At 44.0% G+C, this 25,751-nt stretch overlaps 1 long non-coding RNA gene across 2 annotated transcripts in view; it reads right to left on the bottom strand.

Moving 5' to 3' along the window:
• LOC311444793 overlaps nt 1-23,986 on the bottom strand; it is a 49,074-nt gene extending 25,088 nt beyond the window's left edge. For both annotated transcript variants that reach the window (XR_014698072.1, XR_014698073.1), the window contains exon 1: nt 23,952-23,986. This is a non-coding gene — a long non-coding RNA (uncharacterized lncRNA). The remainder of the gene's footprint in view (nt 1-23,951) is intronic.
• Nucleotides 23,987-25,751: the final 1,765 nt, after the last annotated feature.

Genomic DNA, 25,751 nt, shown 5'->3' with positions numbered 1-25,751 from the left:
ACCTGCAGCATTTGGGGGGAAAATCATTTTTTTGTGTTTAAATAAAAAACAGGGAAGGGAAGAGGGGAAATCGCCTTCACTAGCCATGCAAGGCAGGATGCTGTTTTTCACTGTGGTTCACAAATGATCAAGATAATGAGAAGAACTTGAACATTAGAACCAAAAGAACAAATATTTTCTTAAGGTATAACAGAGAGGCTTATTGTGCAGATATACAGGCCTGACCTTTAAAACACTGGATTTTGGTATAATCTGACACTTCCTGAAGGGAATAAAAAAGATAGATAATTAAGTATTAAAAATAATCTTTTGAAAAGAAAAGACACCCTGAAAGGAAGTACCAAAACATTTCATTCAAAAAATTTTGAAATGGGATGTTTGACACTACCTGAATTTGTCATCGCCTTAGTGTCTTCAGCCTCTTAAAAATTAAGTTTTCAGCAATGATGGCACGATTATATGAAGCATTTAATTTCAACTGATCTGCTCATTGAAGAACTATTCATTGTTTTTTTTTCTGGTTAGATCTTCACATAGCACAAAGGTAACTTTTATGATTTTTTAGTAAGTCATTTGTAGAACGATTAGTGCTAAATCAATTACAACTTCAAGTGCTAAATTCCAGTAAATAGTTCAGGACACCTCTGGAGTCCGTGAGCATATATTTCTTCATACATGATCACAAACGAGACATAACCATGCCCATATCATGAAAACATTCACTGATTTAGAACTCTTCTTGTTGTTCAGATATAATGTAAGGAAGCAGTTTATTAGAAAAACTTTGAAAATAAAATGTTAAACAAGTCATATGCTGAGGAACTGATGTAAAACAAATTTTCATTAGTATATATTAAACAATGAAAGTTTCTGATTTGTATCAATTTCTTAGCTTCATCTACTTATTATCTACTTGCCATCCCTGAGACACCAGCTATTTCTCTACCACAGGCTTATAGGAGAGAATACTTACGTTGCAATGGTTATTCAGGCATTCTCACAAAGTTTTTGAAAGGGGAGATGAAATTCTAAGAGCAAATAAGTTTTGAAATATGCTCTCATATTTTAGCAATGACATTTGAAATCAATATTTTCCATTACCTCTATAAATGGTGGCAAAATGTATGGTAACATTTCAGTTGCTAATATCTTACAGTCTGATCTATATGGAATCTGTACTTTTTGTGGTCTGATTGTATTGATTCCTCGTTTAGCATACAAATGAGGCTACAAGTTCATTAAAAAAGGGAAAAACAATTGCTTGGTACTTTATACTTGTCACTCAGGAGACTGAGTTAGATTTCAGTAAACTTACATGAGAATAATAATTATGGGCATGTGCGCACTTGTCTTCAGAAGCTGCATAAATCTTTCTATAAAACCTGCTCCAAGTTTTCTCTAATGCCTGAAACACTGAAATAGCATTTCTTGGATGCAGGAAGAAAAAGGACACCCTTGTCAAACCCAAAACGTTGAACAACACTCCAAAATAAATTTCACTGACTTTCTCTTATCAGACACATTCATTGAAAACCTAACAATACAGCGCTGCACGCAACCGGTCTGTGTGATTTGTGGAGACAGAGAACGGAATAATATTTTCAACAATGGCATAAAGCACAAAAGAGAATGCCGTGCCTTCTCTTCTACCTCTTCTACATTTATTTATTATTTTTAAACAACTGAAACTGAGCTTGAAAATTTGAAGATTTGGAACCTGGAGAACATTTCCTATTTTAGGGTCATCCACAGCACCACTCCAGTATTATACAAATATCCTGACAAACAATACAGCAGGGAAGAATAATCAATGAAGAACTAAACTCATACTACAGATTGTGCCACAACTGTGAGCTAGTGTGCATCCAAAGGAAACAAAAGCTCTCCTACTGCTGACGATTCACATAGCTTGCTCTTGTGGTTTGTGATTTTACTCATTAAGATTCCCGTTTATATACTAAGTAACAGAGATGTGTGGCTTAAACAGCATCCAACAGGCAGGTTTATGTACAGTTCTTACAAACTGCGAGTTCTCAGGCAATGCAGTTCGGGAAACCTGGTGGCCTTCCCATCAGTATTACCTGATAGGACCAAAAGGAAAGTAACTCTTGTAACTTCAAAGCAAATTGCACATAGCAATTTGAGCATCATAACAGAAAGTTGTTGAACTGTGAACTTTGGATTTACAGAATAATGCCTGGTTTTCATTCTTGGAATGAAGACATGAAATACTAGCTGGACAGTTGTCTGAAATGAGATTTCAGGAAGGACAGGCTAATTTCCAGAGCCCAGGCTTTGACCTCTGTTTTGAAGCTGACAGCATGTCCATCCTGTTAGGGGCTTAGAATGGTCTAATATTTAATGGGATTTTGACATTTTGAAAATTTCAATCCAGGTGTACGCATGCAGAACCATCAAAAAATATCATGTAATAATCTCTGCCACTATGGAGCTGTGCTACCTTAGATTAATAATTCAGATGGGAGCACCTATAAAATGTTTACCAATTTTGTACCTTTCTTTTTTGCAGAAATAAGGATATTGAGTTTTGAAATCACAGCAACCTGGAAGAACTTGAGGCAAACCATCAGTACATAATGAACAAAGTTGTGTCATTTCCAAGGCTCTGCATGAAAAGACACACGCATTAGGTACATTTATGTCTTACATTATAGAAGTTTCAGTATTCTCTGGATATAAGACTCCCAATACTTTTAAAAATGATGTCCTTGAAAAGGTAATGACTATGTCAGGCAATGAAGTTAAAATAAGAAATGTGAAAGTAATAAAACACTATCCATAAGTAGCAGCAGGTGTCCAACCTTTTCACCTGCTGACATGTCGAAATGTCTTTTTTTCCAGAAGATAAGCTGTGAGATGACTGTACTGGAAATTACATTTTAGCTCCAATGATTCACATTCTCCAGCTTGAAGTCACTCACAGTGAACACAGTATGTGCCTGAGGACTCTTCGCTTCCAGAACTAATGCTTGGAGTGGCTGGGAGAAAAAACAGCTCCAGTGGTTGTGGGGATGCATGGGTGCTGTTTAGATGTATCTCAAAGCCTCCCCCAGAAGATCACGATCATCCCTGTATTTTTAATCTTCAAGAGAATTTAACAACAGGAATTTGTGCTCCTCTTGAATATGGTACCCCACAGACTTGGTTACAGACTTCTCCTCTCAGCCATGAACCATCCACAGTCATCTGGGGAGGAATACTGTACAGCTATTCCCTCTTGCAGGCTCCATCTATTTTTCTCTTCCCGTTCACATATCACCTAATGCATGCTTAGCTCTTCCTCCCCCATCAATTCTGGGCCCCACAGCAAAGTTTCTGTCCTACCTGGTATGGCAGAGTTCCCACCAGCTTGCCTCTCCCACACAGCTTTCTGGATGTGCCCACCAGTTTAAACCCAGCTCCCATTCCTTACTTGCCATTACCCGGACTGTAACCCCCTGCTCTGTCCCTTTACACCTCAAAATATCTTTGTCTCTGTTTACTGTCACATGCAGTATTATCTAATAAAAATGTGGACATAACATCGCTGCTGCTGCCTCTCCGGGGAGATAACTACAAAAACAGTAAAGAATAACACAAATTGTTTTGTCTTGTCTTAATGCTGTCACATAGGTTACCTTAAAACTTTCTTTCTATATGTAGCTTTGTCTTTCTGTTGACTTCTATATTTTGTTGGTGATTATAATTATGTTTTTGAATGTAAGATGAAAGGGACTTAGCTAGATGCAGAAAATTATAGTTCTCTGTGTATTCATGTAATTGAATGTTTTCCTTTTCTTGGATATTTACATGAGCTATTAATTTTATTTTCTTTTAGGTATGGAACTTGGAGCTTCAAAATAATCATTTGGCTTATTTGCAGAAGATACTCTGATTTAATTATTTATAAGAATAATGAATTGAGAATGATGAATAAACATCCATGACAATTAATAGCTTCTTTGTTGAATTCTCATATGGAACCAGATGGTCTAGTGATGCATGTAAATAGATCATTTATTTCATTTGGAAATCTGAATATTGAATAAGAAATTAGGTATTTGCAGTTAAAGACCTTACCAAATGTTAAAGCAAATTCAAAACAAAATTGGGGAATAGATTATACTCTTTGCCATATGGAAATAAATCCAGAGGCCTATTCAGAATTAACAGCCTAGTTTAACACATGATCTCATCACAAATGCTCAATATGCATGGAAGAAAAATATTTGTCTGTTTGAACTTATTAATCATCGCCTTTTACATCAGAAGTTTTTGTCTTGCCAGCCACGCAAGCTGCTGACATAAGATACAAACTTCACTGGTGGTTACTAACCTCCAATTTTCACATGACTGCTTCAAAAAAAAAGTGTTTACAAATAGATCACACCACAACAAGTGACAGAGTTGGATGGGCGGGGGGGGGGAACAAGACAAAAACTGAACAGCAATGAAGGTACGTTCATTCGTTGACATGCCAGCATCACTACTTTTCAAGACATATTTTTAAGAAAAGGAAAACAACATGCATACGAAACCTAGATGCCAAGCAAACGATGCTGCTATGACATGTTTGCAAATAACCACAGCAACAACAGTCACTAAGATACCAATCACTGTGGTTTAACGGATGAATAGTACACGCATGCACTGAAGTCATTGATAAATAAACTCATGGATGCACTGTAAAACTGATTTTCACTGCCCACTTTAACAGTAGGAAAAGCAAATGTGGCTGTGACCTTTTCACAGATCTGTGGAGCACCAGCACTCTAATTAATTGACTCAGTATATAATAAGGAATTTGTTATCGCAGTGACCCCAGAAAAGTAATTTACCTCCAGTGACAGAAAGAGCCAATTCTCATCTCAGTAAGGCTGGCATAAATCAGCCGTCAGTGAGCATGTTACCAGGGCAAAGCAGCGCAGCGGGGTGGAGAATCAGGATCCCCAGCTGCAGGTGGGTGCTGCCAGCATGGGGACACGAGGAGAGGAGCCCAGCTCCATGCCCCCACCCAGCCCCACCATGAGCGCTGCTCAGCAGGGTGTTAGTGCGGTCCCACTGATCACGGAGCAATGGGGACACTGCTGCTCTCCTGGCAAGGCAGCCAGGCTGCACATAAACTGAAGCTGGAGGTACTAAAACTGGTGTGATTTGGGACTCAAAGATAGAAAGGGACACAAGAGGTAAGCGGCAATGAGAAAAACTGAAACGAGACAAAATTAACAGCGTAAGACTCGAGGCCTCCTACTGACACCTTGGATTCTCCCAGGCAGCCCTACTGGTCAGCTCTGCTTCAGGTGGCGGCACAGCCCTGCACGCTGTGAAATGCTGCTGTGTGCTGCAGAGCTCAGTCCTAGCCCCCAGACCTCCAACCAAATCCCCTCAGCGACTCCAGAAGATCATTGCCCTTCAAAGCCCTCTAAGAATGCAGCCTGCAGGATACAGGAAGAAAGATACAGGAGGGAGCAGAAAGTTTGCTGTAGAAAATTATGGTTGTTTCGTGTTTTTCAATATACATATAATTTTTTAATGTGAATAGACACTACCATTTTTTATTTCTAAATTATTTTCTTCTGGGAAGTTAGCAACTCTACAAGGAATAATTGTACACCAGTTGTTTGATAGGATAAATAACAAGAAATGTTGTACGTTTATTTTCCTATAGATTGGTTTTACCTTCTTTTACCACACCTGAAGTTGGTAATAGGGGAAATAAGGCAGGACTAAGAAAAACCAATCTTACGGGACCAGCTGACTCAGAGAACTGTTAACACCATAAAAGACCTCACCTCTGTGCCAAGCAGGGCTCTTCAGATGTGCCAAAGCCAGACCTAGCATGACTAACAACTAACACCTGCTGGTGACCCTCTCGATGGGCTGTAGGAAACAGACTCAAACTGGGTTTTCTCTGGTCCTCACCTACATGCCACCATGTGTTGAGAGAACAACAAATTATGACAGATGAACAAGAATTAGCAAAAAGTTATGTTGTTCCACAAGCAGGAGAAAGATGCTGGGCTTGCCCGTGTGTCACCATGGGTTTCATAAAGTCCAGCTTAGCACCCTGCCCATTGAGCCTGTTCCTCTGGAGCTGTCCAGCTCTTTTCATAATTTGTTTTAAAAGTCTGTTTTTTCACTGTAAGCGCCCTGCTTCTGTTTCATGTCTAATGTGGGAGGTACACGTACCAAAACATCTGTATTCCTAAAGGACAGTCCCAGGATTTTTTTACCTCTGCCAGGAGGTGTCCATGTGCAGAAGCCCCCAGCCTGCTCCCACGGGCCAGCAGCAGGCAGCGAGCACCCAGCGCAGGGCTCACGGTGCCATATGAGAAAGGTGGCACCAGGACACATGAGGGGCACGGCCCAGCCCCGGCCCGGGGTGCTGGGAGCAGGGACCAGGGGTGAAGGCGAGTGCTCAGAGCTGATGTTGCTGGGCAGAGGGAGCTGCGTGCAGCAGCTGAGAAGATTTATTTTTCTTAAATTGGGAAGCAGGAAATGATTCCCATGACTAAAGCTTTTTGAAGCCCGTCTCACATTTAATATTTGAAATTATCAGTTTCAGATATATTAACACCTCTCAGCTTTCCCATCGAATAAAGTTGGCCGTGCATTTGTAGCATAGCAACGTGCCCGCAGGCACACTCGAGTTGCCATGGGCGTAGCTCAGACGCACACCTCGGCTTACGCCAGCTTTTCCCCGGGAACAGAACAGAAAAATGCCACCGGCAGGTAAATGCAAGCCTGCTCCCGAGTCAGTGTGTGTGTGCATGAATGTGTGTAAAATCCGGCTTTACTGCACCTTGGCCAACATAAGGAAATCTTATTTTCTAAGTTTCTTACATATGAGAGTTTGGTGCCTAGCACCTTGTAAAAAGCCAACAACTGCTTCTCGACTCTCATTTCCTAAAGCATTGCTCAGTTTATAGAGAGCCTAGCAGGAACATCCTTTTCCTCTACAAAGACTCATTTTCTTATTTTCTTTCCTCTGATGTGTAACTGTACGTTATTTTTATGATAGCAGAACAAAACCCCTAGGTCTGTGTCACACAGAGCTAAAGCTGATCCTTTTGCAGACCCCGGTAGCACAGCTGGCTCCACCTTCATGCCCAGACTGAACCCTGCCTCTGCTCCACACCTCATCACCCGGATGAATTGTAATGGATTGTAAAATCCTCACTGGAGGGGGATAACGTTAGTGCAAACATGTTTTACTGTAAGTATTAAATCTTTAGTGAAAGCCTTCATAATTCTTTTATATTCTATCACTAACTATAAATTAGATTTTATTACACTTAATGGTTATAGCAGCCTTGTAGATTCAGCATTCTCTCTTTAGGTCATAATAGCGCATAATGCAGTGTTAATTCCTCCTCCTCTTCAGCTAAGAACTTTAATATGAGAAAAATAAAAACACTAATTATTGTAGGCCTTAATTCAGGAGATGCTGACTGAAAGCAGAGAGGCTGACACGAGGCAGGAGACAGATCTCCCCAGATGTGCCCAGTCTGTCCCAGTAGCGGGTTCTCTTCCCCTGCCACTGAGCTGTCACACGCATGGGGCACTCAGCAGCACTCTCCTGGCAAAATGCTCATAGACTAAAAAAATGCAACTAGGTGATGACTTTATTTTAAATGCAATTCCCACTTTGCCCTTTCACATTTTTCTTATTTTGAAGAGTGCGCATATACACAACATGCTTCACAACAGGAGTTTCTTTTGCTCTTCAATCCCAGCTTACCTACCTCTGATATGCAATAACATTTACTTGCTTAAAGAATATTGTGGTGTTTAACTGAGGACTGTCAAGCCACTTGAGGTGCTTGATGACAAATTTTATTATTTATTATCAGAATAAGCAGCCCCAATGAGTAAAAATACCAATTACTGCCAATAAGCTCACATGTGCAAGTCCATCTAGCTTTTGAGGCGATTGTTTCACATTGGTGCCGAGTGAAGCCCTTCTGCCCATCGAACTTCCCTGCAGCTATCACAGCCCACGGGGCACACACACACATCCCTCTGCACTCAGAGGAGCTTGGAGTGTGGGAAGAGCCCAACCATCCATTGCAGCGATGCGATATGATGCGATATTCAGCCAGTGCTTGTGTTTGTGTTTAACAGCGTACCTTCTTATCAGCCTTGAGGATATTTCAGTGCTTAAAGTGACAACAAGAATAGCTCGACTGAAAATAGAATTGGTTAGAATGGAAGGGGAGCTAAATGCAATTGTGCAGTTCCGCAGCAGAACCAGGTGACCACAGCACACACGATCAGGGTGCCCCAGGTTCACAGTCAATGATTTTGCCTTCCATGGGTGCAGAAATCTCAGCGTGTTGCGCTGCCTGAATTTAAACTGAATTTGGTTTGCCCAGTTTAGGGAAAAACATCAGAGAAGAGAGTACGTCAAGGACATCAGTGCAAACCGATGAGTCAAGACAGACCTGAAACATCGACGTGTTAGCAGCTTGAATTCTTCCTGCCGGAGGCACTCCAACCAGTCATACAACCTGCTGTGAAGATTGTACCAGTGCACTACTGCTACCTGTGAAAATATTTGTCTAGCTAGCCAAATTCAGGGGCAATCCTACCTGGTCAATAGACACCTCATCTAGTCCAGCTGTGTCCTCAGTTACACAGACTGCCCTGTTGAAATTAAGTGGGGTAGGTATTACACGGAACATGAGATTAGAGGTTATGCTTTGATTCTAGCAACCTTTGTAGACCTCAGTGAAGACAAACGCCCCCTCGCCTCCCACATCACCCCCATGTCAGGCGTTGGCCAAGTATACACTGAAAGACTGTTGGCAAGAGATCAGACAAGAAGGGGGCAAAACACAGATTTGAAGTGAATTACTTTAGGTCACAGGGCAGCTGCAGAGCTGGAATGGAAAATAACCTCTCTACTGTAGATTCTAATCTTTTACAAGCTGGATTTCAATACTCCACACAGTTCCCTGTCATTTATTTGGTAGTGGGCCAATACAACTGAAATCATATCCTCCCCTCTGTTTTGTCTCAATTTTTATTGTTTTCTTATGTCCTAAAACTTTACAGATCATTACCACTGCCATTTCGTCATCTCCACCTTCCCCTCAGTGCACATACATCACAAAACTGTAATATTCTATACACATTATTACAGTATATGCCCAATATTAATCATGGAGAATGAACAGAAATGCTTGACATTACTCTAACATGAAATGGAAAATACTTCCAGATATGCATGTGCTGTCTCAGATGTAGACATAGCAGAGGCACATTGCAGTATTTTAGTTGTATTTGGTGCCGGTGGGGATTCACAAGCAGTGCTACCATGAAGGTAGACGGGGCACAGACAGTTTGTTCCAATTCTGCAGTGCTGTAAAGCAGCATTTTATCGACTATGGCATGATTTCCCTTAGCAATTGCTGTGATGAAGCTATTAGAAAGGTAAGGATTTTTAAAAATCACAGAATTAAAAAATCTTTAGTTACATAAACTGCACAGATTTTCACAGCTTTTAACTGTAGAATGTAGATATTGGAAGGAACACGGTGTTATCTCCTTTAATTTCGAGGTTTGGGGGGCCTGAAGTCCAGCTGGGATGATAGGAGTTAGGTCCAATGGAAATTTACTCCTATTCAAGCACCGAACATGCGTGGTTTAAAATGCTGCCACTATTATTTTGACAACTCCTTGGTTTTGTTTTTAAAATTCTAGGAAAGTCTCACACATTAATAGAAGCACCTGTTCCCGAGCCAAGAGCTAAAAAGTCTGTCTTTGCAGGATGGTCTAGGCAGGAAGAATCCAATACCTGATACACGAGTGATTAACACAAATGGATGTTCTGGAGATGAAATTATTCCCCCTTTCTCCTCCTCACCCCATACATGCATCCACAGTTAAAACCCACGCTGTTACCGAAAGAGAAAGATTAACTTATTTACCTATAGATATCTTGTGTCACAGACTACTTTTAGAGGCTCAATATAAATTAAAAATAGTAGTGAACAATGGTAGCAAATGAAACTTTGATGCTAATGATGGCTTCGCTGTTCGGTCTTGTATAGTGGTTACTCAAAAGTGTACTTGGATCTTGAGCAGCAAGCCAAGGTTATGCACAACTCTTTCCTGCTTGCTCTCTTCAAAAAGTTTGTTTTCATGAAGATTTCACAGGAAATAGTGAAAACCTTAGCTCATATCCCTAGATGAATCTTTTGACAGTAACTGCATCCACGGAGCTAATCCTGTCTTGAACTATAGACACAAATTTTGCATGAGAGCCAGCACATAGATGGACAGTTTTTGAAATGCTTTTCAAATGTGGCTGTGAAGTACTTACTGCAACTAGGCTGAGGGAGGAAATCCTCGAAAGGGAGGCAGCATTTAGTAGCCTTCTATTTCCCCCAGAAAATATCGTGGAGCCTTTCTGTGTTTCATCATCAAGGTGTTTTTACAGCAATATTCTTGGGCGACAGCTCACGTACTCTTACTGAATGCATTAAACATTCCCATGATTTGTTAGGAACATGCTATTAGCTTTCTGATCAAGGATTTCAGTTACTGACCACAATTTTCCATTACCAAATCTGCATTCTTCACTAATGCATCCCAGAGCCTTATCTGGCACTGACCAGAGGAAAAACAAAGGCTTTGCATGCACAGATGACTTCTGGGGTCAAGAGCACTTTATCAAAATGCATAGACCAAACAGAGGCAGACATGAGTGACACACTTGTCCTGCTATGTGTCTGAGTACAGCCTTACCCAGGGCACTGCTGGCACAGGACCTCTTGCCCCCAGCCCCAGCCCCCCTCCTGCCCCACTTGCAGCCAGGAGGGGTGCAGGCTGGGGAGGAAGGGGTTCTCCCAACAAGTTTCAGAGGGAAGTGATGTTCAGTGTTCTGTCAGCTGTGCATCCAGCTATACCAGCAGTGACAGGTATATAAAAAAAGAACAAACCATTTGTTATTTAATTAAAACCACCATCTAAGTGGCAAACCTGTCTACGTTCATAGCTGCTGTATGGCTGCAGGTCCGGGCAGCAAATAGTTACCAGCCTATTGCAACAACTACAGAAGCAAATGCAGTATTTCCTAATTAGCTGTTTTCATAAAATTGATTAACTGTAGGCAGATAGGCAATCACCAGGAATTTATGGAAAGCTGTTTTACAGTCAGCACATGAAACACTGAAGTCATTCGGGTGCTCGAGCATCAGGGCTGCCTCTCATGGCGATCAGCTCTGCAGAATTACCTCCTATTACTCTGAGAATACAGGAATTCTGTGAATACAGAATTACAGAACTACTCCTATTGCTGTGCAGGACCCCTGCAAGGGGGGGACTGGAAGGCCCCTGTGCCTTCCAGCAGCCGATCTGACATACAGCTGACTGCTCCCCAAACTACAGCACACATCCTGCAAGCTGGCAGCTTTTTTTTCCCCGCCCCCAAAGACTCCTTCGCCAGGTCTGATTCTTTTGTAGTTTTGCAGCTAATTAATTTTGATAAAGGGAAAAGCTCAGTGTCAGCTCCCTGCTCCAGCTGATTTTGTTTACTTTTTTTTTTTTTTTTAATTTCTAACTTTACTTTTCTTCTTGCTTTCTGAAGAACTTAAATTCCCCTTAAAACACAAATACATTCCAGCTAGACCTCAGGACTTATGTTTGTTATTGTAAAAACCCCGTAATGACTCCTGGCTTTCTTATTGACAGGACCTCTTGCCAAACTAGGACTTACTCCGTGCAACAGCTGAAGTTGGCAGCCACAGCTTTCAGAGAAACCTCAAAACTTCACAGAGGATTAACTAAGGTGACATTGAGATTCAACAGCATCTTAACACCATCTGTTCCCTGATAAAATCCTCCTAGAGGGGAGAACTCTCTAACTGGTTTCACCTCAGCCTCGATGCTTTATGGCTCTCCTGCTGTCAGGAGCTGTGGCTGCCCCCCCACGTCCCACCTGTGCCCGCCGCAGGCCTCTCTGGGCAGGAGCTGGGATTTATCGCCCCTGCTGCCAAGGGAGCAGCTCACCCGGCTGCCGGGTCTCCATCAGATGCATTTGTCAGCCTTGAGCCTGGCTTCTTTGTCATTGTTGTTGTGTGTCCCCCCCCCCCCAGCTAGAGCATAGTTAAGACAAATGGACTTTCTGCTGTTCAAATATTGCACCCCAGACAGAGCTGTGCAGACACCGCAGTGACAGACACTTCGGGTCTGTGCTGCTACGAGCACCACCTCTACCTGAATGCACCTCTTCAAACTATTTTCTGATCCTCTTGGGAAGATGCTCGGAGGTCGACGTTCCCTCATGAGTTCAATAAAACCTGAGCTGTTTGCTGCTGGTCCTGCAGCCAGCACCCCACCACTGCTCCTCTCCCAGCAGAACCACCCAGTGCTGAACCATCTCCTCAGCCAGTTTCCCTGTGTCACCCCACGTTCCTCACCCCGAGGGAGGGGTGAACACAACCACTTTAGAAGACAATATGACACAAACCACAGGCCTCCATCGCCACAGGTACCCACTTCAGCCGTGTCTGCTGGAACAGCACGCCCTGGTGTCTGCACGTTTGTCTCCTTGTGTCCCCGGGGAGCACGGGGCAGCAGGGGGATGAGCTCTGCTCTGCTCCACGCAGCCAGCCCGTCACCTGTGGCCATGCCCATGGGGCAAGCACCACGGTTAATCCTGCAGCAAAGAACCTGGGTTCCTCACTTCTGCCCAAACGCATCTCCTAAAACCTGTTGGAATACAAGGAAGCCGTGCACCTGGGCATCTGAGGAAACAGTCCTCAGTGATTTATTTATTTATTTAAGTTAAAGATGCATGGTAAATTGCTTGCAAGTAGCAGCATTGCGGGCTGGAGGAAAGCAGTGTAGTTAACAATTTAAATGATTAGCTGAGCTCAGGAGATCCAGCCACCTCCTAAGTGACTATGAATATTCAGGTAAATATGTTTAGCTGACATATTGAGTCATCAGCAGACGCTACATGCACAAAATGTACTCCTGCCTATTTTTCATTAATTTAAAACACGGTACTGGCAGCCGGTACCCTTGATAGCTTGCTACAACACATCTGTAGTATTTCTCAGGTATGTTAACCTTTAGGTGGGCTTTCTTTCTTCTGGCATGCTACAGGATGCAGAAAATAACAGCTTCGCATGCAGCTCCTCAGTGTTTGCAGATAAAACTCAAAAGCTGGGGATGGAGGGAAGAGGGAGAAAAGTCAGATAGCACATCACCTCAGACAGAAAGCTCTTATTTACCACAAGGTAGTGCTCCTTAACAGCGAGTCTCAAGGATTTCCAGAAAGCAAGGCTGGACATCCAGCCTAAGGCATCCTCCCTTTTCTAGCTCGTGTGCAGTGAATGCGAGCACAAATGGGGCAGCTCAGCAGTGACACAGAGCAGGAACATCACCTTGCACCTTGTGCAGTGAGAGCAGAGAAGGAACATTTACACAGAATCAGGCAATGCTTGAGGATTGGGAAGTAGAGATAAACCATGCAGGAAAGGAACAACTGAGTGGGGAGAAAGGGCAGCATTTTCATGGTGATGTTTCTCACTAAGTGCTGAGGAACTAGGAAAGCTGAACTGGTCTGGATGAAGTTCCACATAACAGCGATGGAATAAAGATGATAAATTCCTGAGATCATAGGAACAGTGAAAAAAAAAAAAAAAAAAAAGCAAAATTAGAGGCAGAACTAAGAAAGTGAGAAGCCTGAGATGCTGAAACAAGTCCATAGCAGCCATCACAAGCACTATGGCAAGGAGATAGAAAGGAGTGCAGGAGAAAAGCCGAAACTCCTGTCCAGCCCATTGAGAGCAAGTTGGCAGCCCAGCTCTCGGAGCAACACACGGACTGGCAGAGATATGCTCTAGGAACTGGCAAGAAAAGGTGTCTCATGTGTTTCTCACTAAACTTTCTGAAACGGGCTCTATATTCATTGTTTCAAGACATATTGGGATTTTTATTTTTTTAAACACATTGCACTGACAAATTGCTTTGAGTCACCCATTGGTACGTTGTCTGACCCCTCTGACCAGTGCCACCATATACTGGTGCGACACGTTGCAGACAGGACTGAGGTTGCACAGCGGTCACTGGGGCCAGCAGCCAGCACTGCAGTGCATGCAGGAGGCCTCCAGCAGCCTGCACCTGGAGAGAGACAAGTGCCACACTGACCTCTGCCTGCTTGGTTCTGGTATTGGAGAACAGGACCAGGAGCAGCTCCTGCCCCAGCCCCACTGGTGATACCTTGTTAAGTGGCTGCAGAGCTGGAGCAGCTCCGGGTCATGCTGCTGCAGGGACAGGGACGCAGGGAGCTGTGCCGAGGTCATGTACTGCCCCTGCTCACCTCACACCAGGCAGCGTGACATCAGCTTACAGTGGCAGCGACTTGTGGAGAAAAACACTGTTCTGGTAACCCTGGTGTTCGGATGTCCAGATCTCCCGCTGGTCTCTGCCGCTCTGGTCTGGAGCAGACACTCAGGCTGCAGTTTTCCAGTCCACAGAGCGGAGGCCAATACAACTTTGTCGCTCTGGGACAGTACCAGGAAGTCAGACGAGTAAAGCAGGAGGTGAAGATGTGACTCACAGCTCAAAGGGAAAGTGTTTAATCGTTTCACTCAGAGGCCACATTCTTCCCTCTGACTCTGGCAATAGCTTCCAGCTTTAAACGCAGCAGGGTCTCTGGCAGCCCATGCTGGCATTTCTCCCCCCTCACACACCCAGGGCTGTCTGAGGGAAGGGGCATTTTCATTTGTTTTTCTTTTGAAAGTCTGTCTATTCTTCTAGAAGGGTCTACAGCTACCACATCTCTCCTAGCTCTGTGTTCAATTTGGAAGCCATGCATTCGTAGCTAAAGAAATCCCTGTTCCTGAAGGACACGGCATTTGCCAACATCAACAAATGGTTTGTGTTTGTTTCAGTAAACCCTGCCATCTCATATTTTTAATGTGCTTATGGACGAGGACCAAAGCTTTCCTTACTAGCTGGTGTAGACTTCAGGCTGCTTGTGATCTATTTCTATAGTTTGGCTGCATTAACTTCTCTCCCAAATCTCATTTCTGTTGCATGGAATTTATGCTTTTGTTCAGCTGTAGCTGTGCAACTCCAGTTCTTTCCAAGGCTGCATAAGGCCTTTGGTCATTCTGTGCTAAATTCCCAATAAGAAAACCTCATCTACTGTACAAAGCCCATATTGTTCTGGAGGAACATCTTGAGTGCTACATAACCCAAACAATCTGCCGCTGCTTCTCCAAGGGCACGTTAAAAACGTGTGTGCGGGCCGCATTTTCAGAAGTAACTCTTTGGAAAGTTACCACCAACAGAAGCAAAACTATTTAGTGGTACCACCTAACTCAGAACTTAATGTCCTAATAAATCTCTCCATGACTTCTCACACGAACCTGCTGCCGTGGGACAGAGACCCCATACCACCTTCTCCAAGAGGGCACAAGCTCCAGATGTACTCAGGGCTCAGCACCACAGCCACTGCAGTCCAAAAGGTATAGGGGTGGAGCTACTACAAAGGGCTGGGGTGAAGGCAATAAACAGCTGAAAAAAAAAAAAAAAATCACCTTGAAATGAAATGAATACATAGAGCATTTCTGGGGAATTGGTTAACCTGGAAGGCGAGTCTGAAAGTAGAAGGTACCCATTAGTGAGGTCAGCTAATGCACCAGCAGAAGAGCACCATGGTGAGGCTGATGACAGCCCAGCACACAGCAGCGCACAGCCAGCTTGGGAGAGAAATACTTGTTTGATCAAAGGAATCCCTAGATACTCAAAAACATTTTACTGAAGAGCAGTGAAAAAACATTGTTAAGGAGCAGAGAGTATTGATAATTAACCTCCGACACTTCTTCATAATCATATTCAGCAGAACTTAGGGTTTATTATCAGCTTTAAAACGATCTTATTAATAAACAGTCAGGCTCATTTCACTATTGCTTTGACTTGCTTCTTTAATCTGTATTCTCCTCCCTGCCCCATGCAGTTCCCCCCACCCGCCAGCCCAGCACAGCCAACCCGGCACAGGCTGTGGTGTATTGCCAGGAGAGCTAGGAAGGGCTACAAACTGTACCTCCAGGTCAAGCTTGGTACCTGGACACTGCTGCAAAGATTTGACTCTTTAATGATGATTTTCATCACTAATGCCCATGATAGTCTTGATCACGAGCAACAGTCTCAGTTAGGTTTGACAGAGGCGAAGCTCCATACCCAGTGCTCCCGGCTCCCCGCGGGGCAGGATCAAGAGGAGCTGGAAAGTCCTTCGTGGTGGTGACTGCCTCAGCCATAGAGCCAAACCACACCTCGAGAGACAGCTTACACATGTACAAACAACTGCAGCAGGACCACTGAACGTTATGCCAGGGGTTATTAAGGTGAGCGGCACAAAGTCCTGCTTACAAAGGTGGCTCTGATGCTCCTCCATCCTGAAGCTGTCTGACTTCAGCCTGTCCAGAAGGGCTTAAACTCTCGCCAGGGAACTATCCCTTGGGGCACTTTTTGCTGGCTGCTGTTTGCAGAAACACAGAAAAGCTTGTTTTAGAGCAAGGCAGCGTCCTCTCCTCCTCCCCAGCTGGACCGAGACACGCAGGTCCCTGAGAAGCAGAGTCTGAGCACACGAGCAGCCCCCTGCCCAGTCCAAGGTGCCCTGGGACCATGAGGCCAAACACCAGGCAGGGACTCAATTGCTGCTAGAGAGCAACCGTGTTTGCATACTGAGTTCTTTACAGATTAACAGCGTTCATCCTGATGTGGGGATATTTCATGCCGGTAGTATGAAAGTGAGATACAAAACCAAGTTGCATAATTTCATTAAAAATAATCCATCCCTTTCTCACTATCTGCAAACTTGGGGTGCAGCATATCTGTAATACTGACTGCAAAGAAACAGCTGCATTATCTCTGATCTTTGAGCAAGCTGTGTTGTTGCACTCGGTGAACATTCGCATTACAGTCCACAAGCTCTTCTCACTTCACTCAACACATGTATCTTATTTAAACAAGCTTAGTGGTATGAGGAGTAAAGGAGAACTGGGAATAAAAAGCAGTGAGGGGAGAAGTTATGAACAATGAAGTAACAAGTTTTCCACAATCTTACATTTACTTACAAATTTTTAGCTATTTCAGGTCTGCAGAGTACATAAATTTATGCTTAGGAATACCAGCCCACAGAAGTGTAACAACTTAGAAAGACTGTTAAAAAAGCAAACCTACAATAGAAAAGGGCAAACCCAAAAACTAAGCACATGCAAATTTCCATTAACTTCAGAAAAATCAGGATTTTATCCAAAAGTCAGTAGAGATTTAGCCAATAAAATGGCCAAGGAAAACAAGGTATAGCTAGGAATGCCCGTAGTCTTCCAAGCACTGGTTTAAGTATAGCGTATGGATAGTACTGGACTTACTTGAACCTACTCCCACTTGGCAGGAAAGCTAATCTTTTTTCCTCCCACAGCTGTCTATATAGATGTCCTGTCTTTTTTTAAATATGTCTAACATCTAATTTAATGCCTATTAAGTGTTCCCCATCAGATATCATTTCTTTCATTTTAGGGGGGAAAAAGTGATATAGCAAAAACATAATTTGCTCATGCTACAAAAAAAAAAAAAAAAAAAAAAAAGAATATAGAGATATTCGTGAGAAGTTATTAACAAAATAAGCAGTTTCTTGGGAATGCTCGTACAAGACTACCCCCTATGCCATGCAGCAGAATCTTGCAGAAGCTGAATATAAAAACAGCGAGGGAACCCCTGTATCAGACTTGGGGGGTGAGGACAGTATGCCCTGCAGGGCTCAGCATCCATTCTCCAGCTCAAGAGATACAATAGCACATACAAAATGTTCTAAGTGCCTTCGATGGACTCCTCACTTGGTCCTAACAAGGAAAGAGGAAAACAAAATTTCATCCTCCACTGACATTAAAAAGCAGGCTGTTGGCCAGCCTCACATTTCTCACATCCAAGAGTGCAAAATAAATGTGTAGTAAATGTGGGTAAATAATCTGCCATGATTCCCACCCACAAGCGCCAGAGCAGAATGAGCACACAGGACCCGCAGGGTGTCTTGGCCAAGGACCTCACACCCTTTCCTTACTTTACCATAGACAAGCCCCCCAGATGATTTTGGAAAGGACAAGTAAATGGCTGCATAGCATCACTATGAAAAAAAGATGGTCCGCTTTGTTCTGACAGGTAGACTAAGAGGGCAACTCACCAGAATGCCTCATTAAAAACATTTTAATGTTTCACTTCAGTTCCAACCTTTTCCTTTTAACTTTTTTTTTTTTTTTTTCCCAGCAAACATTAACTAAGGTTTCAAACTAAATGTTACTCCCAGTTTAAGAGGTCATTTTGAAAGAAGTCCTTTTCTAAGATCTTAAATTAGAAGGCTTGGAAGAAACACCCTTTTTATGAATGGTTTTTGTTTCATAAATATTTTCTGATTGAAAAAGAGGTCTTCAAAAGTTTTCCAAATACTGCCATACACAAGTAAATGTTATGATTACTTTGGTAATTAGAAACATGACAACTCATCATATGTCCCCTCAAATACTGGTAACTGCATGCTGCTTTTCTATATTCTCCCAGAAGTTTTAAGAACTGACAGCATTATTCTCCCCTGCATGCCCAAAACAGCTGAGCATACATGAAAAAATTTCCAGACATTCTTCACAAACCATGGGAAGTGAAAAACCCTCTCAGGTAACAAGTTTAGATTTTGTTGGGTCCACCAGGATCAGAAATAAGGCCATCGTTACTGTAAAACAAAAAGGCAGTAAGACTGTGCTGCTCATTCTCCAAGGCAGAGGAGCAGATGAAGCACACCTCTTCCCCCTCCCACAGACGCAGATCTCTGCTTCCAGCACACTCAAGGAAGCATTTGCCTCCATGTCTGCCCTTCCCAATCCCACCACAGTTCACCCAAAGGTGACAGTAGCTCTCCTTCAGAGAAATTTATCCACAGCCAGGGCAGACACCCTTCAGCTTTGTCTCCAGCACTGCCGAGGCAGGGACATGCCTCACACCCTCATCCCGCACCCTCCCCACAGAGGGGTCCGCCCCCAGGAAGGTGCCATAGCAGGACCCTTCTGCCCTCATCAGCCTGAAGCACCACAGTGATTTTATTTAGGTGCTTGTATTTGTCTCATTTTCTCCCTGAAATCCTACGTGGGCTATGGATTATCACTGTTCCTTGGTTTAGGCAGGGGTGACATGATTTCTAAACATATTCCTTCTCAATAAAAAGGTGACAAATAAGTTTAACCCGTTACCATTTGAACAGGTAATTGTGTTTCCATGAGTTATGATTCATCTTTCTCCCTCTCAGAATCAAATCTGCCATTCAGGTGCCTTCCTGTGAGGTATGGTCAGGGCCTTAATCCGTCATTTCCTCTGCAAGAAGGCCTCTGGCTAGAAAACAAAGTTTGATGTATGAAATGCTTCAATTTTCCCAGAATATCCAAGTTTTCTATGCATCAAATGTAGGGTCAAGGTATTTCTCCTTATTTCCTTTCAGATATTTAAGTGTGCTTTGAGCATGTTCCTTTTGCTTCAGGTATGTTTAATAACTTTATTTATATGACATTCTCAACAAAAGTATCCAGCAAGAAGCTAGAATCAGTAAGGACAGAATGCAAATTAAAGGAAGCAGAACTCTTTAATAAAGAGTTGTAAATCTATTTAGATGAATACACTGAACTTTAGAGATGCCACCGAATATCAGTGCAGCCTACATGAAACATGCCTCGTAACAAATGCTGTTCTGCTTCTCCAGCCCTACCCACCCCTATTGAGATTAATACTGATATTAAAACAGCAACTGGTTGAAATACCTGGATATGTGACTTTTTGAGCCTCCTCTGCCCTGTGCTTCAATAGCATTAGCTTTGCATTCAGAATCAATACTGAATTTTCAGTACCACATATAGAGCCTCCCCTGGCAGTCCTAATAACATGTTTGTTTTAGCTAAATAGTGACACTGCATTCATCAGGGCATTGGCTTTCAAACAGTCCTGAAGGTAACGCTGCATTTTTACTAAATGCTCAATTTAAGTCCAAGTGGTTTTCTCTATTACAGCATGTGTATTAGTGTCCAGCAAGGGCACTTGAGGATAGAAGGGTCACCATATGGAGACACAAGTCTTGCTCCAGAGACCAAACATTCTTAATAGAAAAGACTGATAGAGTAAATAGGGCAATAGTTCAAGAAGCCTCTTGGTTCAGCATAAGATGCAAACATTGCAATGCAGCATTAAAATGTCACACTGACTTAAATATGTGGCTCACTGCCATTTCTTTGGATGTTTATGTAGCTGCCCAGCACTGAAGAGTAGAGACCACTACATTATTAACCTCTTCTTGGTGCACCAAGTGCCTGTATCTTATGTTATTGCCTCTTAAGAAATCAACTCTACACAATTCCATAAGTTATTGGCTATCATTTATTATCAGAATGGTTTAACAGAGTAAAGCTATTAGAGGAAAAAATAACAAAGTCTTATAGTTGAGACAAGGTTGGGAACCCAGAAAAGTAGGTTGCTTTACAAACTATACCATACATGTACACTTCAGTTTTCATTCAGTAAAGTGAAAAGACATACTCCTCATGTTAAAACGAAGCTGCAAATATCTTTGTAGCCACAAACAGTTGTGAAAGCTTTGACAGAGTGAGTGGAAGAGGTGGAAGCATTACTTTAGGATAGCCCAGACTCCCAGCACCTACAAGAGGCAGAAGGCAATTCCTTGAGTTTTGTCCTGGGAATTCAGAAGGGTCATTCCCTAGGATGTCCTCAGGAACTCAGCACTGGGAGCACAGGGGGTCCTTTGTGAGCATCAGACTGAATCCTCCTGGGACTCCAGGAGCCCCCAGGGCTGGTTTTCCCATTTAAGAGCAGCCCCAAGAGGCCAGGGACTGCTCTTATCACAGCCAGAGCCCCAGGCATAGGCATCAACAGCTAAGGGTTCCCATACCAGCCCCTATGAATGAGCTTGCCCTAGAGTTCTGCTCCTCATGCAGAATTTTTCTTTCCTCTCTCTCCAATGTGACTGCTTTTCATGAAGGGAGAAGAACAGAACCTGTAGGTGATTAGAAAAAAAACACTTGGGATGCAATACCTGAGTCCACTGCTCTAACCTTGGCAACAGGACTGAGCCCACCCATCACTCCGTGCCCACCACTTTGGGGCCTCCTTTCCAGGCAACTTCTTGTGGCTTGAATTGGCAGAATCAGCCTACTTCCACCCCTCTCCTAAGTGATTAAAAAAAGGAGATGCAGGATGAAGACAAACAGAGCAATTGTATAACTGCAGAGATGTCATCAACAGGAGATTTCAGAGCCTTGTGCAGAAATCACAAGTTTTACTGCCTCTTGCCCCAGAGTGCCACATCCTGCTGCACTGAAGGAAATGACTACAGCAACTGAAGGCAATTTGCTGCAGTCTCAGAAGAACGATCAAGCAGACACAGCATTAACGATGGCCCAAACATTCACTGACAGAACAAAAATAAAATCCCAAACCCAGGGGGGGCTCCTCTGTGGGACAAGGCATATGAGGGGAATGCTCAAAGAGGGTGGAGAAGCCCTGCTGCCAGCCCATTACTTCTCCAGAGTCAAAGCACTTCCTATCAGCAGCAGCTTCTCTCCTCCATATTTGCAATTTTTCATGCTCTTGCAATATAAACAGTAATGACTATGGGTAAATGTTAGCTTTCAATGACAACCACTGTATGTATGGATTTCATACAGTTTACTTTCAGTGTTTTGGTTAAAAGGTCAGAGTAGTGCTTAAATATTTGGAAGAGGCATGAAATTTATAGCACCTAAAAAAATTACAGTGCATAGTAAACACACATGTACCCTATTTATATGTCTATACATATAAAGAGAAACAGCATGGCATTGGCAGCTAATTTGTTCCTGCCAGAATGCAGGACACAAGAAGCAACCTCCTGTGTGCACAGCTTCACCCCTTGATGCTCTTTGTAAGCGCCCTCATTCCATGGCACACATTAAGCTAACGCGTATTTCTGTTTACATTATCTTTATTTAATTAAATGCCGCTTCTCATACACTCATACTATTTAGCTGACACTCACAGCTCTCCCTCTGAATTGAGGAAAATTTCCTTTCTGTGGCCCCTTCTCCAGATGTTTTTGTCCTTCAGCAGCGATGCAGGATAAACCCAGCTGTGGGAGAAGCCAGCAGCACGCCTGAAGCCATCCCCATGCAGGGCACAGCACAGCGCCTGCCCCAAGGCGCTGCATCAGGATGGGGCTGGTGGGGGGCAGCGCTGTGCCCCCAGCATCCAAGGGCTTGGCACTTGATCGCCAAGAACAGCAGTATGAAACATGGGCAGAGCAGGACAGTCAGCCAAGGGAGACGTGGCCATGCAAATAGGGTTGAAGCCCGCTGCCAACCTGCCCTCCTTGCATACGCTGCAACCCGGTGCCCACCCTGCACCCACCTCCAGCAGGGCTTTGCTGGGGGCTGGTGGACAGGAGGGAGCCGATGTGCCTGGCCTTGCTAGCACGTACAAGAGCAACTCCATGAAAGTTTAATTATGATTAATAAAAGGATTGCAGCTGCAGCTTGGATTTTGACATTATAAAGCTCATTTCTCCAGTCATTCCAAGAATGACTTAAGTTCACTGCTTGCAGTTCCAGCTTTGGTTCAAACACAGCACCCGGTGGTAACAAGCCTGGCCTCTTCAGAGGTCTCCTTCTGATAAAGCAGAGCCTTGAGATTTCACAAAGTAAGACAGCTGTATTTAGTGAACTCAAAGCAAGAGTGTGTTTATTATTAGTAGTAAGAGAAACAATACATTCAGTTTCACAAGTTTTCCCTACACAAAACTGGCGAAAAAAAAATAGAAAAGTAAAAGCTTCTGACCTCATTTACTAGGAAATGGGGAAGGCTTCCAATTCTGAACAAACTCAGCACAAGCAGAACAATGCGAATAGATGAAGATTACCTGTAAAATCACTTGTTCATAAGACCAATGTATGATTTGTGGGATTAGCCCAATTATCTTCACTATTTCTCTATACAACACATACCCCACAAGCCACATCCTCTGTGCTTGCAGATACAGCCCTAAAACAGCTATTGCTTCTGCCCTCTTTGTTACCACAAAACATAATTGTAGGCTTCTGCTCTAAGATGTTGAAGTTATCCCAAAGATTAATCAAATTGTTTTTCAGGAATATCCACACAAATTCTGAGCAAGAATGCCCAGTAGATTCAGCCCTTTCTGCTGCAGCATACCAGCTGCCACTGTGGCCGAGCTGCTTCAGAGGAAGGGCACTGGAGCTGTCACTTGTCTCTGCAAGTTTTTAAAGAGACTGATACTTCCTAGGTCGGTAAGTTACCAAGAGGAGGAAAACTTAACAATAAACTTCAGAATTCTTTGCATGGAAAGCATTTTTAGAAGCTCATAATCAGAATATCATGGTCATTTTGACTTACATCATCTCTTGCTCTTTGGTTTATTTTTAGAATTTTAGTTGCCATAACAACATAAAGTATTTTACTACATGGTCTATATACCGACATGAGTTTGTTCTTTCCTTAGCACCCAGTAGAGCCCTGGCTGTTGCCAGCACACCAGGGGGAAGAACAGGGCAGCACCAGCACACAACAGCAGCGTGCCATGCGTGGGCAGCAAGGAGAAAAGCCACGGCCAGGATGAAGCTGCAGTACCCTGGGCACAGGGAGCATGAAGCACTTGGAGAGGCAAGGGGCCAGAGGAGCCAACAGCTGATGGAGAACACCAAAGCCTGGCAGGGACCACACAGCACCCCATGGGATGCAGCAGCCACCCTCACCCCGCTTGCAGCAGGACACACACGGACCCAGAAGAGAGCTACTGAACAAGCTCCCCTCTTGCACCCTTCAGGCCTGTTCTCTCCTAGGTTACAACAACCATCATGCAGCCCCCAGCCCACTAGGGAAGCCCTTACCTGCAACCAGGCCTCTCTGCAGGCACAAGGGGACCCTTCAGAGAGAAGCAAGCCCCCTGGCTGGGGGCACAGATAAGCACGGCCATGTGGAGGGGACGCCCCTGTGCAAATGGACCACACCTGCATGGATGGGCCACACGTGCATGGATGGGGGACACCTGCAGCCTCTCACCCCTCTAAAGCATCACACTGCCCAACCTGTAAGCATCACAAACTGCAAACAATCAACTAATTAGCTAAGTAACTGGCTCCCTCCCTGCTGCTGCAGCACAGAGCACTGCTCAGGGCATGCCGTGATGGTGTCTGTCCCAGGACCCTGCAGCAGCCTGGGGCTGGACCTGCAGCGCTCTTCTCACTGCCATCCTGCCTCGCTCAGCTCCCAGGGCCTCGTCCTCTCTGCTTGCCTACCCCGCTTGCTTGTGACCTTTTGAATATATATTTTCGCTAGTAAATAGCGCTGTTGCTGTAGCCACGATGACCCAAGACTATAAGCAAGGAACGAAGGGATGCAAGAGTGCCTCTTGTGCTGACGCTGACTGTGTACAGCTGGGACCGGGGGGGCTTGTTAAACCTCCTCCCGCCTGCCAGACTGCTCACAAGGCACAGGGCAAAGGGCAGCACGTGGGAGTGGAGGAGCAGAGGCTCAGCCCCTCAGTGGCATGGTTTTTACTGGTGCAACGAAAGCAGGACTGGGGGGCTTTCAGGGGGATCTCTGTGGGCTGCTGCAGCGGGCTGTGGCAGCACCTCTTTGGCACTAGTTGTGTACACAGACTGCTTATTGTTTCAAAACATGCCTTATCTGAAATGCACGTCTTCTGCTTAAACAGTACTTTGCCTCCCAAGGGCTGTCTGGTCACCAGGTAACTGGAGGAAGGGAGCTGTGAATGCTGAACCCAACTCAGACTGCCGAACAATTGCTAAATAGAGTTCTCAAATGTTTTCAAGCACTTACTCTCCTCTATGTATCTTTCTTGCAAGAAAAAAAAATGACAGTTATTTGCAAACAAAAGAAACCCGCGGCAGTGACGGCGGGTTAGTGAGCTGCTTCGCATCAGTGTGCCAAAGCTGTGCCGCCGGCAGCCCCCGCGGCAGCTCAGCCTTCCCCGGGGGTCCTTGCAGGGCCGGGTGCGCTCAAACCCAGCGCGCAGCTGAAGTAAACACATTCCGTTTTCAGGCAACCGAAGGACTTTAATTAAAACCAGCGAAAAGAGTTTTAAGTATAGAAAATACTGGTCTTCTCCAAAATTATTTGTTCTGCCTGAAAGCTAACGCTGCTTTAAGTCTGTTTTTGTATGTCTCTTGGACCTGAATTATGGCATATTAATTACGGCCAGAGGCAACGAAGAAGTGTTATTCCTTTCCAAAGAAGATGGAGAAACTCAGTTAAAAATAGATTATAAGGCAGTGCTGTCAGGAACAGGCATTCTCCTGCCTCCGCTGGATTTCTGTTTTCCATAGAACAAAGAGGAATTTGCTCACAGAACATATGGAATTTGTGTATTACTCAGCATAATTAAGTGTAACTGCTTAAATGAGTGCAGTGACTGTGGAGGTCACTGGAGCAGCCATTAGCTTCTCCCTGCTAAGTCAGTCATTGGTTCTGCGAGGAGGCAGTTGGCCAAAAAATCATTATCCTCCCCCACCCCCTTTTTTATTATGGTTACATGGATTTTTTAACTTCTGTTGGAAAGGATGAGAAGCAGCTGTATGCACATCGTAACACCCGAAGGAGCGGAGCGGCGTGTAGGGCTGCATTAGCAGTACTGGGCAAAATGTGCTGGAAGGTCTGAAATCAGACCT

This window comes from Aythya ferina (genome assembly GCF_964211825.1).
Source record: "Aythya ferina genome assembly, chromosome: 14".
Taxonomy (NCBI): domain Eukaryota; kingdom Metazoa; phylum Chordata; class Aves; order Anseriformes; family Anatidae; genus Aythya; species Aythya ferina.
The sequence above is the reverse complement of the archived record's forward strand: the minus strand, read 5'-3'. Positions and strand labels throughout refer to the sequence as shown.